Source organism: Balaenoptera acutorostrata, chromosome 3, assembly GCF_949987535.1.
Source record: "Balaenoptera acutorostrata chromosome 3, mBalAcu1.1, whole genome shotgun sequence".
Lineage (NCBI taxonomy): Eukaryota > Metazoa > Chordata > Mammalia > Artiodactyla > Balaenopteridae > Balaenoptera > Balaenoptera acutorostrata.
Window position 1 is genome coordinate 43938437 of NC_080066.1, and position 13406 is coordinate 43951842.

General features: G+C 38.2%; 1 protein-coding gene across 11 annotated transcripts in view; it reads right to left on the reverse strand.

Annotated features, from left to right (window-relative positions):
* Positions 1-13406, reverse strand: part of AKAP13 (A-kinase anchoring protein 13) — a 351713-nt gene that overhangs the window by 261304 nt on the left and 77003 nt on the right. The window contains exon 1 of one of the 11 annotated variants that reach the window (XM_057541943.1): positions 1281-1306. The exons of the other annotated variants lie outside the window; for them this stretch is intronic. The gene's annotated coding sequence lies outside the window, so the exon portion shown is untranslated. Of the gene's footprint in view, positions 1-1280; positions 1307-13406 lie in introns of those variants that run through there. 11 annotated transcript variants of the gene reach the window in all.

Below are 13406 nucleotides of genomic sequence, written 5' to 3' on the forward strand. Positions count from 1 at the left end.
AACAGCATTTCACTAATTAAAGACTGAAGGGTGAGAAAGAAGGCAAAAACATGCTTGTTTAGAGCTTCTCTGTAGACTAATTCATCTGTTTCATCTCCCACCAAACTGAACCAGTTTAGACTACTTTACAGAGGTGCCCTATTCTCTTTTTCCAAAGTAGTAGGTAACGGCCTACAGAAAAAGTCAGCTGCGTAATAAAAACAAGTAATGCAACTCAACAGACCAACATGTTCCTACCCACATCCAAATGGAAATGTTTACAAGCTTGAGAATCAGCTGGGAATGGACAGACTGACTTCTACACAAACACAGGCTAACATCCGCCAGCTAAAATCTGCTGCCCAAAAAATTTAGTTGATGTTACAGGAACTTCTGAGAATGTTTTCTCCTAAATTCTACAAAAATCTGATAAAGAAAATAATCAAGCTTAAAAACCAATGCCCAAGCTTCAAGAGAATGAACAGGTAGTCTTCCACATTCAAAACTGCAATCAAAGTGAATAACGTTTCTGTTGGTACTACATTAAATTTTACAAACTGTAAGTACTAAAAAGAAGTACACCATCCTATCACTTCATGGCACATACTGGAAAGTACATTGGCTTTTCATATAGGTAATTACCAGTCTTCAAGTCTGCTACTAAATTGAACAGAAAATTAAAAAACAAAGCAGTTAAAAGCAAGATGAACAGACCAGAGACGTGTACTGTGACGTTCCATTATAGACCTTGATGGCTATCCCAGGTCAGAGCAAGGAACAAGTGAAGAATGCAGCCACCCACAGAATGCCTCCCCACCCAGTACAAGAGAAAAAAAGAATACCACAGAGTTGGGGAATCTAAAAACTCAGTTATGGAATCTCCAAGGAGACACTCCTTCTTAGTTGATATTCAGATATGGGCTAACAGCCTCAGGCCTTGAGCTTTAACAAATAACAACCAAAAACCCCTCTAAGGGTCAGCATTAGCTGCACTTACCAATCCCAAGACAAGCTCTGCCTTTCAAGGAGTCTAGTCAAAACGGAACTAGAAGCAAGGAAAACATTTTATAAATCTTGCCAACCAAATCAACCTATTCCTTTCACTTTCAAAATTTTCAACTCTTTTGTTAGGTTTCCAGTACCTCATTAGAAGATATACACCATGGAAAGTTAACTGGAGATGACTGAAAAAGAGCTCCACTAGTTAAAAAGTCAACAAAAAAATAAAGGCAGATTACCCTGTAGTAGACTACTGTGCTTACGGATAAGCAATTATAACTGAATAAAATATAAAAAGTTACCATTTGAAGGCACTGGAAGAAGATAAAAGCAGACAATGAGCTGAAAAAAAGAGAAAAGTACTGGGTGAGATTCACTTTTACATTGCTTTTCAACTAAGGTTACTTCACAGACCACTTGAGACAGTAGACAGAACTCAAGCAGAAAGCAGCATCCTTAAAATCTGCATGTCAGCTTTCCTCAAATCCTTGGTAGACTCCTGAATTGTACATATACTGAGGAGAGTCCAAGATTTCCAACAGAAAGCAAATCTGTGAGGCTGAAAGAACTGAGCAGAGATCAAATTAAAGTGGGAGTTTGAGTCCAGTCCAATTAGCTGCCTGCCAGAACAAAAGTTAACATTTTTCAGAAGATAAAAAACAGAGTAGTCTCTAAAACATATCATCCACAATGTGTAGCATACGATAAAAAATTACTAGATACGTGGAATCACATATCTCATTTAACATCTTACTGGATACTTCATTGATAAATGAATTAGCTAAAATCTTCAAAACATGTTCATTTTATATTTGAGTAAGGTTCATAACTTTACCTCTGAGAAGCCAAAGACAATATCCACAAATCACATATCTGAAAAAGTACTCATATCCAGGACTTCTAAGGAACTCTTCCAACTCAGTATTAAGAGCCCAACTAAAAATGGAAGAAGTAGACATTTCACTAAAGAAGATATATAAATGGCTAGTAGGCACATGAAAATATGCTCAACATCATCAGTTATTAGGGAACAGGCAAATTAAAACTACAATGAGATGCACATCTACCAGAATCAGAATCTATTAAAGAATTTGAATTCTTAGCTAAGTTTTATCACAAAGAAAACTCCAGGCCCAGAGAGCATCAAAGTGACAGGTACCAAACAGATAAGGGGAAAAGAATGATATCAATACCAAAAAAATGGAGGGGTGGGGGGATTTTCCAACTTACTTTATGAGGCCAACATTATCCTGATACTAAAACCAGACAAAGACACTACAAGAAAAAAATACAAACCAAACCTCTGATGAACACAGACACAAAAACCATTAACATAATGTTACCAATTCAAATCCAGAAATACGAAAAAGTATAATACACAATGACTCAACTGGGTTTATCCTGGGATACAGTGTTGGTTTATCTTTTGTAAATTAATGGAATTCACCACACTGACAAAATAAAACAGAAAAATGACACAAATATCTCATTAGATGTAGAAAAAGCATTTAACAAAACTCAATACTGATCCATTATAAAAAAACTAAGGACGGGCTTCCCTGGTGGCACAGTGGTTAAGAATCCACCTGCCAATGCAGGGAACACGGGTTCAAGCCCTGCTCCAGGAAGATCCCACATGCCACGGAGCAACTAAGCCCGTGCGCCACAACTGCTGAGCCTGCACTCTAGAGCCCGCGAGCCACAACTACTAAGCCCGCATGCCACAACTACTGAAGCCCGCACGCCTGGAGTCCGTGCTCCACAACAAGAGAAGCCACCACAATGAGAAGCCCAAGCACCACAACAAAGAGTAGCCCCCACTCACCACAACTAGAGAAAGCCTGCATGCAGCAACAAAGACCCAATGCAGCCAATAATAAATAAATAAAATAAATAAATTTTAAATTAAATTAAATTAAATTTTAAAAAACTAAGGAAACTAAGAATAGAAAGGAAATTTCATCAACCTGACAAAAGGGAATCTGCAAAAATCCTATAGCTAAAATTATACAGAAGGATAAAAGTTTGATTGCTTACCCCTAAGACAGGCAACAAGAATATTAGCTCTCACTGGGAATCTACAAAAGAGCTACTAGAAACAAGTGATTTTAACAAGGTGGCAGGTCAATAAACAAGAATCCACTGTATTTCTACATGCTACAACAGACAAATGGAAGTTGAAATTTCAAACATCTATAATAGTTCCAAAAATATGAAATACTAAGTATAACTAATAAAATGTTACAACTGAAAACATGTTTTTAAAAAATACGTAAGATATTTAAAAATAGATACACATACCATAGCTAAATGCCAACTGTCCCCAAATTGAGCTACATATTTAATTCATTTCCAATAAAAACTTCAGTATTCTTTGTTACAGAAATCAACAAGCTGATTTGAAAATGCACATGGAAATGCAAATGACCTATAATATCCATATGAATTTTGAAAAAGAACAAAGTTGGACGGCTTACACTATCTGACCTCAAGACTTAACCACAAAGCTATCGTAATCAAGACAGGGTAGTACTGGTCTAAGGAGAGATATAAAAGCAATGAAACAGAAGAAGCCAGAAACAGACCCACACATATATGGTCGATTCATTTTTCAATAAATGGGTCAAGGTAATTCAATAAGGAAAGGATGGTTTTTTTCAACAAATGGTGCTGAAACAAGTGGGTATCCATAAGCAAAAAATGAACCTCAACCCTTCCCTCACACCAGCTATAAAAGTTAACTCTAACAGACCACAAACCTAAATCTAAGAGAGAGAATTTCTCACAGGAAACATGAGAAAATGTTTGTGACCTTGGGTTTGGCAAAGATTTCTTATACAGAACACAAAAGGCATAAACTGGAAAGAAAAATAATGGATAAACTGGATGATGACAAAATTAAGAACTTCTTTCTGCTCTTCAAAAGACACCATTAATATGAAAAGGAGAAATTATCTGCAAAACATATCTGGTAAAGGACATGTATTCAGAATATAGAAAGAACTCTTACAATTCAGTAAGACAAATATCTCAAAAAGAAATTAACAGATCTTTCACCAAAAAGGATATATGCTCCATATTAGTAGTCATCAAGGAAATGAAAATTAAAACCACCACGCGATGAGCACTATCCACCCCCTGCATGGTTTAAATTTAAAAGACTGACGATACCAATTTTTGACAAGAGTGACTGGACCCCTCATACATTGCTGGTGGGAATGGAAAAATGAATACCCACTTTGAAAAACAGTTTGACAGGTTCTTTGTAAAGTTAAAGATATACTAACTATATGATCTGGCAATCCCACTCTTAGGTATTTACTCAAGAGAAATAAAAATACATGTCTGCAAAAGACTTATATGCAAATATTTCCAGAAGCTTTCCTCATAATAGCTAAAAGCTGGAAACCATCCAAATGTGCATCCAACCAGTGAATGGATAGACAATTTGTCATATAGCCAAACAATGGGATACTTCTCAGCAAAGAATGGAAATACTGACACATGCAGCTATATAGATGGATTTCAAAAGCATTATGAAAATGCCAGAGACAAGACACTCTAGACTGTATGATGCCATTCTTATGAAATTGTAGAAGATGCAAAACTGTAGTGACACAAAGTATATCAGTGCTTGCCTAGCACTTTGTGGAGTGACAGAAATGTCCTATCCCTTGATTGGGGTGTTGGTTATATGACTGTATGCGGCTGACAGAACTAATAAACTGTATACTTTAAATGGATGAATTTTATCGTATGTAAATTATACTCTAACAATGCAGATTTTAAAACAATTTCTTTTTTATTTCTTCAAACAATTCAACAATTCTTTAAAAAGCTGTAATGCCTGATGTCACTGTGTTGAACATCAACTACCCCTGGTCCCACGGCTGGGCCAGGATGACAAAGTCTCAGCTTCTCTCACCACAAGCGCGGTAATGGGCTGGCAGCAAGAGGCCAGCAAGAAGTCACAAGGAGCGTGAAAAGTACATGAAGCGAGGTAACTAAAACATTGTCATACATCTGTTAAATAGCACTGACAAGCACGTGGATAACAAGAGTAAAGTTACAATGACACAGCAGCCATAGGATGTTACTGCTCACAGAAAAGTATAAAACTGAATGTTCCTGTGAAGAAGCATCTCTGTTTCTCCCCACATCTCCAAAGAGACATCAAGTCACTGAATTCTCTTCACTGTCAATGCTTAAAGCTCTGGGCCTTTGTCTAACTGCACATCTGTTGAATGCACACTGGGTACTCAGAACAAAAGAAACTGATTAGGGCATACTGACTTCATTAGTTATAACATCCAAGGCAGGGAGGGAGGGGAGAAGGTATTTTGAAAAGGGAAAAGCTATTTTTAAAAATCTATAAGCTAGATAAGGATTTGGAAGAACCTTGTACAAGCCACTCAGTCGCTCTAGGCCTGTTTATTCCCCTATACAACAAACTCTATAAACCCCATGCTAATATTTTAAGATTTTCTATTTAGGGTCTAAGGTGTCCTGGCTAAAGTCTGTATGCATAGTTATTAAAACAGACAGATCAGTTGTGTTATTTAATACATGCTGCTTAACAGTCACAGGTCCTTGGGTTGAAAGGAAAGAGGTTAGTAGTTAAATCTATATCTTAATGGTAGCAGGTCCACCAGAAATGACCCTCAGGTGATTAACTCAGAATTGCATCATATCAATCACTGAAATAATGGCAGCTGTGTTACCAAGTCGCTATTCTAGAAGTATGCTTAGGGGTAAATGCTATAATTTTACACCTAAAACAGTACCTGTCTAAACCAGATTAAGCTGTTTATCACAATTTGGAGCAGCTTGGAAAGAGGTAGCTTTGATGACAGTAACACCCAATAGTAATACACACTGTACGCAGCAACTACAGCCAGTAACTTCAGATCTACCTATACTAGAAGGCACTCTCTGGTTGCATGGGACACATGCACAGGTATTGGGTCTCTCATTCATCCTCTTAAATATTTCTGCATCTAATGAGGACCAGAGACTGTGCTACTCTGCAGACACAGAAATTAACCACTTGGTAGTCACAGCCCTGAAGGAGCTCTCGACCTGTTAGAGAGATATGTAAACACCTAACTGCAAGGCAGTGATAATCATTCCACAGATACTTACCAAAGTAGAAAGGGTGGAATAGGGCAAGTTTCACAATAGCACTATCTGAGCTAAAAAAAAAAAAGTTAGCAAAGACTAAACTCTTTCCCCAAATATTAACTGAATTACATTTTAAGTAAGACTTTATACAGAATTCTACAAATCCAGTTCATGTCCTAAGCCCTTTATACTTGTGCTGCTTTGTTTGGGTCTCTTCATATGATAAAGAACAAAACTTCTGAAAGTGATACATGGAACTCATCTGAGAGAATCAAGACATCTCGTTAGTACCCCAATCTTCTTTAAAATATCAAAGCTACATTGTTAAAATGCTAATGTACTACTCTTACAAGCTATAAGTCACAACTGATTTTACCACAAGTTAATTTTATTTCATAGTCATTTTTCCAAAGATATCACCTCTCATCTACTACTAGAGATTAAAATAGTCCAAACTTACAGAACTACCACTAAATCATAATATAGTCATAGTCATAATACACTGTTATTTTCAAATGTTGATATACTTCTAGAAGGGCTGGGATTGTCACCAGCCCTAAAGGGTCATCAGCCATAACAGAATATGCACAGGCTAATTTAAACATGTAATGCAAATTGTGAGCCAGGTTAGATAAAACTAGAAAGCAAAAACAGGATTCCCAATTTCAGTTCCTTGCAGCCTTAGTGGGTTTCCATGGAATATCTCAACTTCCTTTACCCCGAAAAATACAAGAAAGCTTTTCCACCATGGTCTCGTAATATTCACTGATCTATTCAATACTCAAGAACCATCTCCCTGCACAATACTTTCAGAGCAAATAATCAGAAATTGACTCTCAATCTGCTTACAAAGTGAGCTATTCTGGGCTGTTCCTATACCATGTAAGCCATGAAACAGTAAGTTTTTGTTGTGGTGGTTCTTTCATATTATTCTGAGACAAAAATAGAGAAAAAATTAGTATGTAAATTTTAGTCACTGAGGATATTAAAAACAGGCATCAGAAATGACCTCCTCAACCCTGCTTTTAGTCAACACTTAAGTCAGTAACTTGGATGAAGACAGAGAAAGCAGGCTGATCAAACTTGTTGCGTCTAATAATGGGTAGCAGGTTCGATAACAGAACCCAGATCCAAAAAGATTACAGGCTGGAACATCAGGCCCTGACTCTGTTCATTTGTTTATTTATTCATTCATTCATTCACCAAAGTTTAGTATACAGCTACTGCTAGGCATATTGTGTTAGATGCTGCAGATGGAAATAATAATAAAAACACAGTGTTTGCTCTCAAAGTATATACATTCCAAGGGCAACAGAGAGGAACACAAATTAAGTGGAATGATATGCCTTAGTTATCCAGGTAGATGACACGAGAGTATGGGGAAGAAAGAGTGGTCCAGAAAGGCTTCACAGAAGAAGAGGTGATTCTTGAGCTGAAAGAAGCTGAAACACATCAGAGATGACAGAAAAGAGGGGTCCTTCTAGAGAGATAAAACTGTGTGCATACTCATATAGAGAGGCATATATAACTCACAGATGTTTAGGGGTACAATTAATGGTAGTTCAGTAGGGCTAGAGCACAGGTTCTATGGGGATGGTGGGTGGGAGGGAAGGAGGGAGGAAAAGCTTGGGGAGTAAGCAAGCAAAAATCAGAATCATTCAAACATTTATTAAGTGCCTACTATGTACCAAGTACTAAAAATATGCAAGGTATACATTTAGAATCAAGGTATACATTTAGAATCAATTATATCAAATAAAGGCATGTAAGATGTAGCACAGCAGAAGCACTTGTAAAATACACGTAAGGGTTGGTTGATCCTAAACTCAAATGAAGAGTTGACAGCATAAAAGAGCTGCCAAAATCACTGGTATGCATTAATACATGTACTCAGTGTCTAAAGCAAAGAAGCTGACAGATGATTCCAAACCACTGTTTACTCAAGATATCTAGAATATAATGGTCCATTCTGGGAACCCCATCGAGATAGACAAAAAATTTTAAAGGTTGGGAACAAAGTGAAAGGGATGGTAAGAGAAATGAAAACTATGTTTTAAAAAGTAACATTTGATAAAACTAAACAGGTTTAACCAGGAGAAAAGATCTAAGGATCTTTAAAGGATTTTTAAGATTCTCTTAACTCCAAGATTCTATAGCTTGATGACAAAGCATAAATTTTAAAAGCTTATTTATGGTGGTTCAAAAGTCTTATTCACGCCATCACTGTCACCAATAAAATACACAGTGTGCCTATGATGAGTAGGATGCAGTGCTAGACAGTGAGAAGAGGAAGATGGATAGGATGTTGAATCCTCTGCAGAATTCAAAAGTACTAAAATCCAAGTACGCATTTACTTTTTTTTTTTTTAATAAATTTATTTATTTATTTATTTATGGCTGTGTTGGGTCTTCGTTTCTGTGCGAGGGCTTCCTCTAGTTGCGGCGAGCGGGGGCCACTCTTCATCACGGTGCGCGGGCCTCTCACTATCACGGCCTCTCTTGTTGCGGAGCACAGGCTCCAGACACGCAGGCTCAGTAGTTGTGGCTCACGGGTCTACTTGCTCTGCGGCATGTGGGATCCTCCCAGACCAGGGCTCAAACCCGTGTCCCCCGCATCGGCAGGCGGACCCTCAACCACTGCACCACCAGGGAAGCCCACACATTTACTTTTAAAGACCAGAGACTAGAGTACAAAAGACAGATCTATAAACAGATATATAGCAAGGTTAAATTGTAATAAGTGCCTAAAGATCAATACAGATAGTTACATTTCTGTTTAAAAGAAAACTATACAGTTTAGTCCCTCTGGTTTTATCATTAATCTATATGTAAACCGGTAAATGGGGGGGGGGGTGGGGAATGGGGTAGCAATTGAAAAGTCTGAACCTACATAACTTTACTATTAGGGATATCCTGATATAAACTTGTTAAGAGCCCTAGCTCTGACATCAGATTGCCTGAGGTTAAATTCTAGCTACATCACTTACTAACCACATAATCTTGGGCAACCCAATTGTACCTCTGAGCTTCAGTCTTCTCTCTGTAAAGATAGATGAGTGAGAAACTACCGGTTTTAAATTCCCACTGTAAAATTAATTCCTTAAAACAGAATTACACAAAAATGTACAAAATTAGAGATGACCTAGAATAACTGGCTATGATGAAACCAAAAGGAAATCAAAGTAATCAACATTTATGTGGAAGGCATATTATTATATACAGATTCTTGTAAGCTTCCATTAATGCCTGAGAAGTAGACATTATCCCTATTCTACAAGAAAATGGGTATCAGCGTTCAAGGAACTTGTCTAAGGACACATTGCTCAAAATCGGTAGACTCTGGAGTCAATCCAACTCCAAAACTCTTTCTTTTTTAATCCTAGACCACACTACCTCCCAAAATCGGTAACCAAATTTCTAACACCTATCTAGGACATACACTTGTGCACACATGCGGATGGACACAGGAACTAGAGGGACAGACAGGGAGATGTTTGAATATTTATGACCAGGGAAGTCACTAGTCTGATAAAGCCTAATAGAGGCACCCAGCCCTCATGCCAGACTGAAACCCTCTGGCTGCTGGATCACAAGGAATGTGCTGGAAGACAACCAGCCACCTTGGGGGAGGTCCAAGGACAGCCAGAGCAAAGAGAAGTGGGAACAAGGGCTTGGGGCAGTATTTCAAACTTCTAACAATCAGTATGGCCTCACCAGTGCATACTAGCTGGATGTGAGCATGCAAGCATGCATTTTTTAAAAAGTTACGGTCAGAATTACAGGACTGTGGCCTCCACATTTCAATCCAGGCATATTAACAACGACTCATTACCAAGTGACTCCATGCACTGCCACCAGCAGCATCATCTAGGAGAGAAAAGCAAAGACCCAACAAAGGCCTCCCCAGAGGCTACTCTCTGCCAGAGCTGACCCTGATCTCAATAGAACTCACTGCCTTTGATCTAGCCAGTCCCGCTCAAATGTATCAGGCTCCTTTTTGCCCTTTCTCAGAAACAAGAGGGTAGCAGGAAAGGAAAGCAAAGAAGAAAGGCAAAGGGAAAAGCAGCACAAACAAAAAGATTCAGTGTTCACTGCAGACCTCCAAAAGAAACCAGCCCTGGTACGTTTCAAAAACCACTGTATTCTACCACTCTGCGCAATTCAGTCTTGGCTGCAACTTAAACTACTGATGTCCTAACAGGGTGGATCTGTAAGACCCAGAAAGAAACACTACAGGGACTGAAATCAGTCAGTCTGGTTAAGACCAGACATTTAGGGGAAAGTAGGGCAAGCAAGCCTCAATTCTTCCTAGGTTCTATGCTCATCATCCTTTTCCCCCTTCTTCTCATAAACAATGTCAAAACAGTAATGATTTCTAGTTAATTCGTTCATCAAATTAGGAAATATTTATATCCCTATTCCCTCAAATAATTTCTTCTGTCCCATTCTCCCTCTCTACTTTTTCTGGAACTTCAACTGCATGCATATTATAGATCTTTTTCAAACTGTCCCACAGGGCTCTGGGGTTCTGTTCATTTTTGTTTCAATCATTTGTCTTTCTGTTCTTCAGATTAGGCAATTCTTATTGATCTAAAAGTTCAGTGATTCTTTTCTCTGTCCTCTCTGTTAAATTTAACCTGTAAAGTTTTTATTTCAGATAGTTTTTCTTTTTTTATAGTTTCTATTTCTGTACTGAGATTCTGTAGTTTTTTCATTACAAGCAGATCTCCCTGTACATAACTAAGTATAAATAATAGCTGCTTAAAAATCCTTATCCCCTAAATCCAACATTTGGGTCATCCTGGGATCAATCTCCGTTGATTAGATTTCTTTTGCGAAAGGGTCACCTTTTCCTGTTTCTTCATATTTTGAGTAATTTTAGATTGTATCCTGGATATTGTGGAGACTCTGGATTATTTTATTCCTCTAAATAATCTCGATTTTTGTTGTTTGTTTGTTTTAGCAGGCAGTTAATTGAACTCAGACAGCAAACTTCTGTCTCTTGGATAGCAACTCCAATCTCCAGTTTAAGCCTTAGCTTGGATCCCCTATGTTCCTTCATGTTCAATGGCTGTGATTGCCCTGAACTGTGTCTTCTGGTGATAACAAGCCATAAATATAAATACTGGGGGCTTCCTATGGACTTAAAAATGAGAAATTCACCCAGTGATTGACTGCCTGGTCCTTCCTCCACATATCAACTGCCCTCCAGAATCCACTTTGTTGGTTACTCTCTAGTACTTTTAATATTGTTGTTTTTGTATTTTATCCAGAATTTATAGTTGGTAAATTATGACAGGCTAAGTGAACCTGGAATTCATGCCAGATTTACACTGGAATGCAGTTTAACAAAAAGAGTGGGAAAGTCAATAATTTTATTTCATTTATGGAAATTATCAAAGTAAAATTTTGGTTCAGATTTCTTTGTGAGAAAGAAGAAGTACACACCACCTGTAAAGAAGCACTGAGTAAATATAGTAAGACTGGACATCTATACAAGCTTCTCTCCAAAGGGACTCAGAAACAATGCTACTCTAAACTGTCATGTGCAAATGATGTAAGAAAGGCTGTATTGAAAGCAAAAACAAAAAACAAAAAAACACCAACAGGAGAAGAACCACCATAGTTAAAGAAAACAGGAGCAGAGGGACTTCCCTGGTGGTCCAGTGGTTCTTAAGAATCCACACTTCCACTGCTGGGACGTGGGTTCGATCCCTGGTCGGGAACTAAGATCCCACGTGCAGTGCAGCATGGCCAAAAAAACCAAAAAAAAAACAAAAAACAGGAGTAGTAAGTAAACTAAGTTAACAGGAAAAAGGAGACAAAATATTTAAAATGAAAAAACAGTAACTCAAAAAGAAGCATGAGGAATTTACGTGGCAAAGATCCTAAAAGACATTTATAAGGTTACAAATATCACTATATTATTTAATTCATATGCTCAAAACTTTTGGATGTTAACAATGTCTTAGCACTTGTACTACATGCTGAGGGCAGAGGTGAAAATATATATAATCCTGTTCTCATAGAGCTTAAAATCTAGTGAAAAAGACAAGAAAGCAGACATTTAATACAATAAGATAGATAAGATACAATGGAAGGATATTAGTTCTCATGCTTTCATAACAAACTACCACAAACTTAGTGCCTTAAAACAACAACAAAAAAATTTATTTTACAATCCTGTAGGTTAGAAATCTAAAAACATGGATCTCACTGGGCTAAAAACCAAAGTGTCAGTAGGACTGCATTCCTTTCTGGAGGGTCTCAGGGAAAATGTTTCCCTATCATTTTTTGCAGCTTCTGGAGGGCACCTGCATCTCTTGGCTGTGGCCCTTTTCTCCACCTTCAAAGTCAACAACATTGAACTTCTCTGACCCTTTTTCAACCTCCCCCTCACTGGTGCTTGCTCTCACTCGCACTCTTTCCCTCTCCCTCTTCCCCCCCACACCCCCCCAACCCCGTCCCTCTACCCCCCCCCCATCACAGCCAGGAAAGGTTCTCTGCTTTTAAGGACTCCTGTGGTTAGACTGGCCCACCTGGATAATTCCAAGTAATCTCCCCACCTCAAGGTCCTTAATCATATCTGCAATGTCCTTTTTGCCATGTAAGGTAACTTACTCATACAGAGATAAAGATGTGGACATCTTTGAGGGGACATTAGTCTGTCTACCACAGGAAGTATCATAAAAGGTTCAATAAACATGAAGCAGGTGAGGTATTTCTGGCCAACACGGGGTGACACGGTTCATGAACAGTGACACAAGTGAACTCAGCTGTATCTTGTAAGAACTTATAATCATGCTAAGGTAAAATACAGGGTAAGCTATGTGAGGGGCTGTGTACTCTCCAGCAGAACGAATAGCATGTGCAAATGCGTATGCATATAAAATTTCACACAATATTCAGATAACTGCTAGAAGTTTGGTGGCAAAAGTTTGGTGTGAGAGAGAGAGAGAGAGAGAGAGAGAGAGAGGGAGAGAGAGAGAGAGAGAGTGTGTGTGTGTGTGTGAGAGAGAGAGAGAGAGACAGAGAGACAGAGAGAGAGAGAGAGAGAGAGAGAGACAGGAGACAAGACCAGAAAGCTAAGAAGAAACAATTCTAGACTGTTAAGGAATGTAGACTTTACTCTAGAGGCAATTAGAGTAATGGTTACTCTAGAAACCATTAAGGTCTGTAAGCATTAAAACAGCACAATATGTATGCTCAAGAACGTAATTTCTGGCCATAATGAAGAGACTTGAAGAGGTAAGTCTGTAAGTAGGAAGATGAGAGGCTATTGTGATTGTCCTGATAAAAACTAGTGA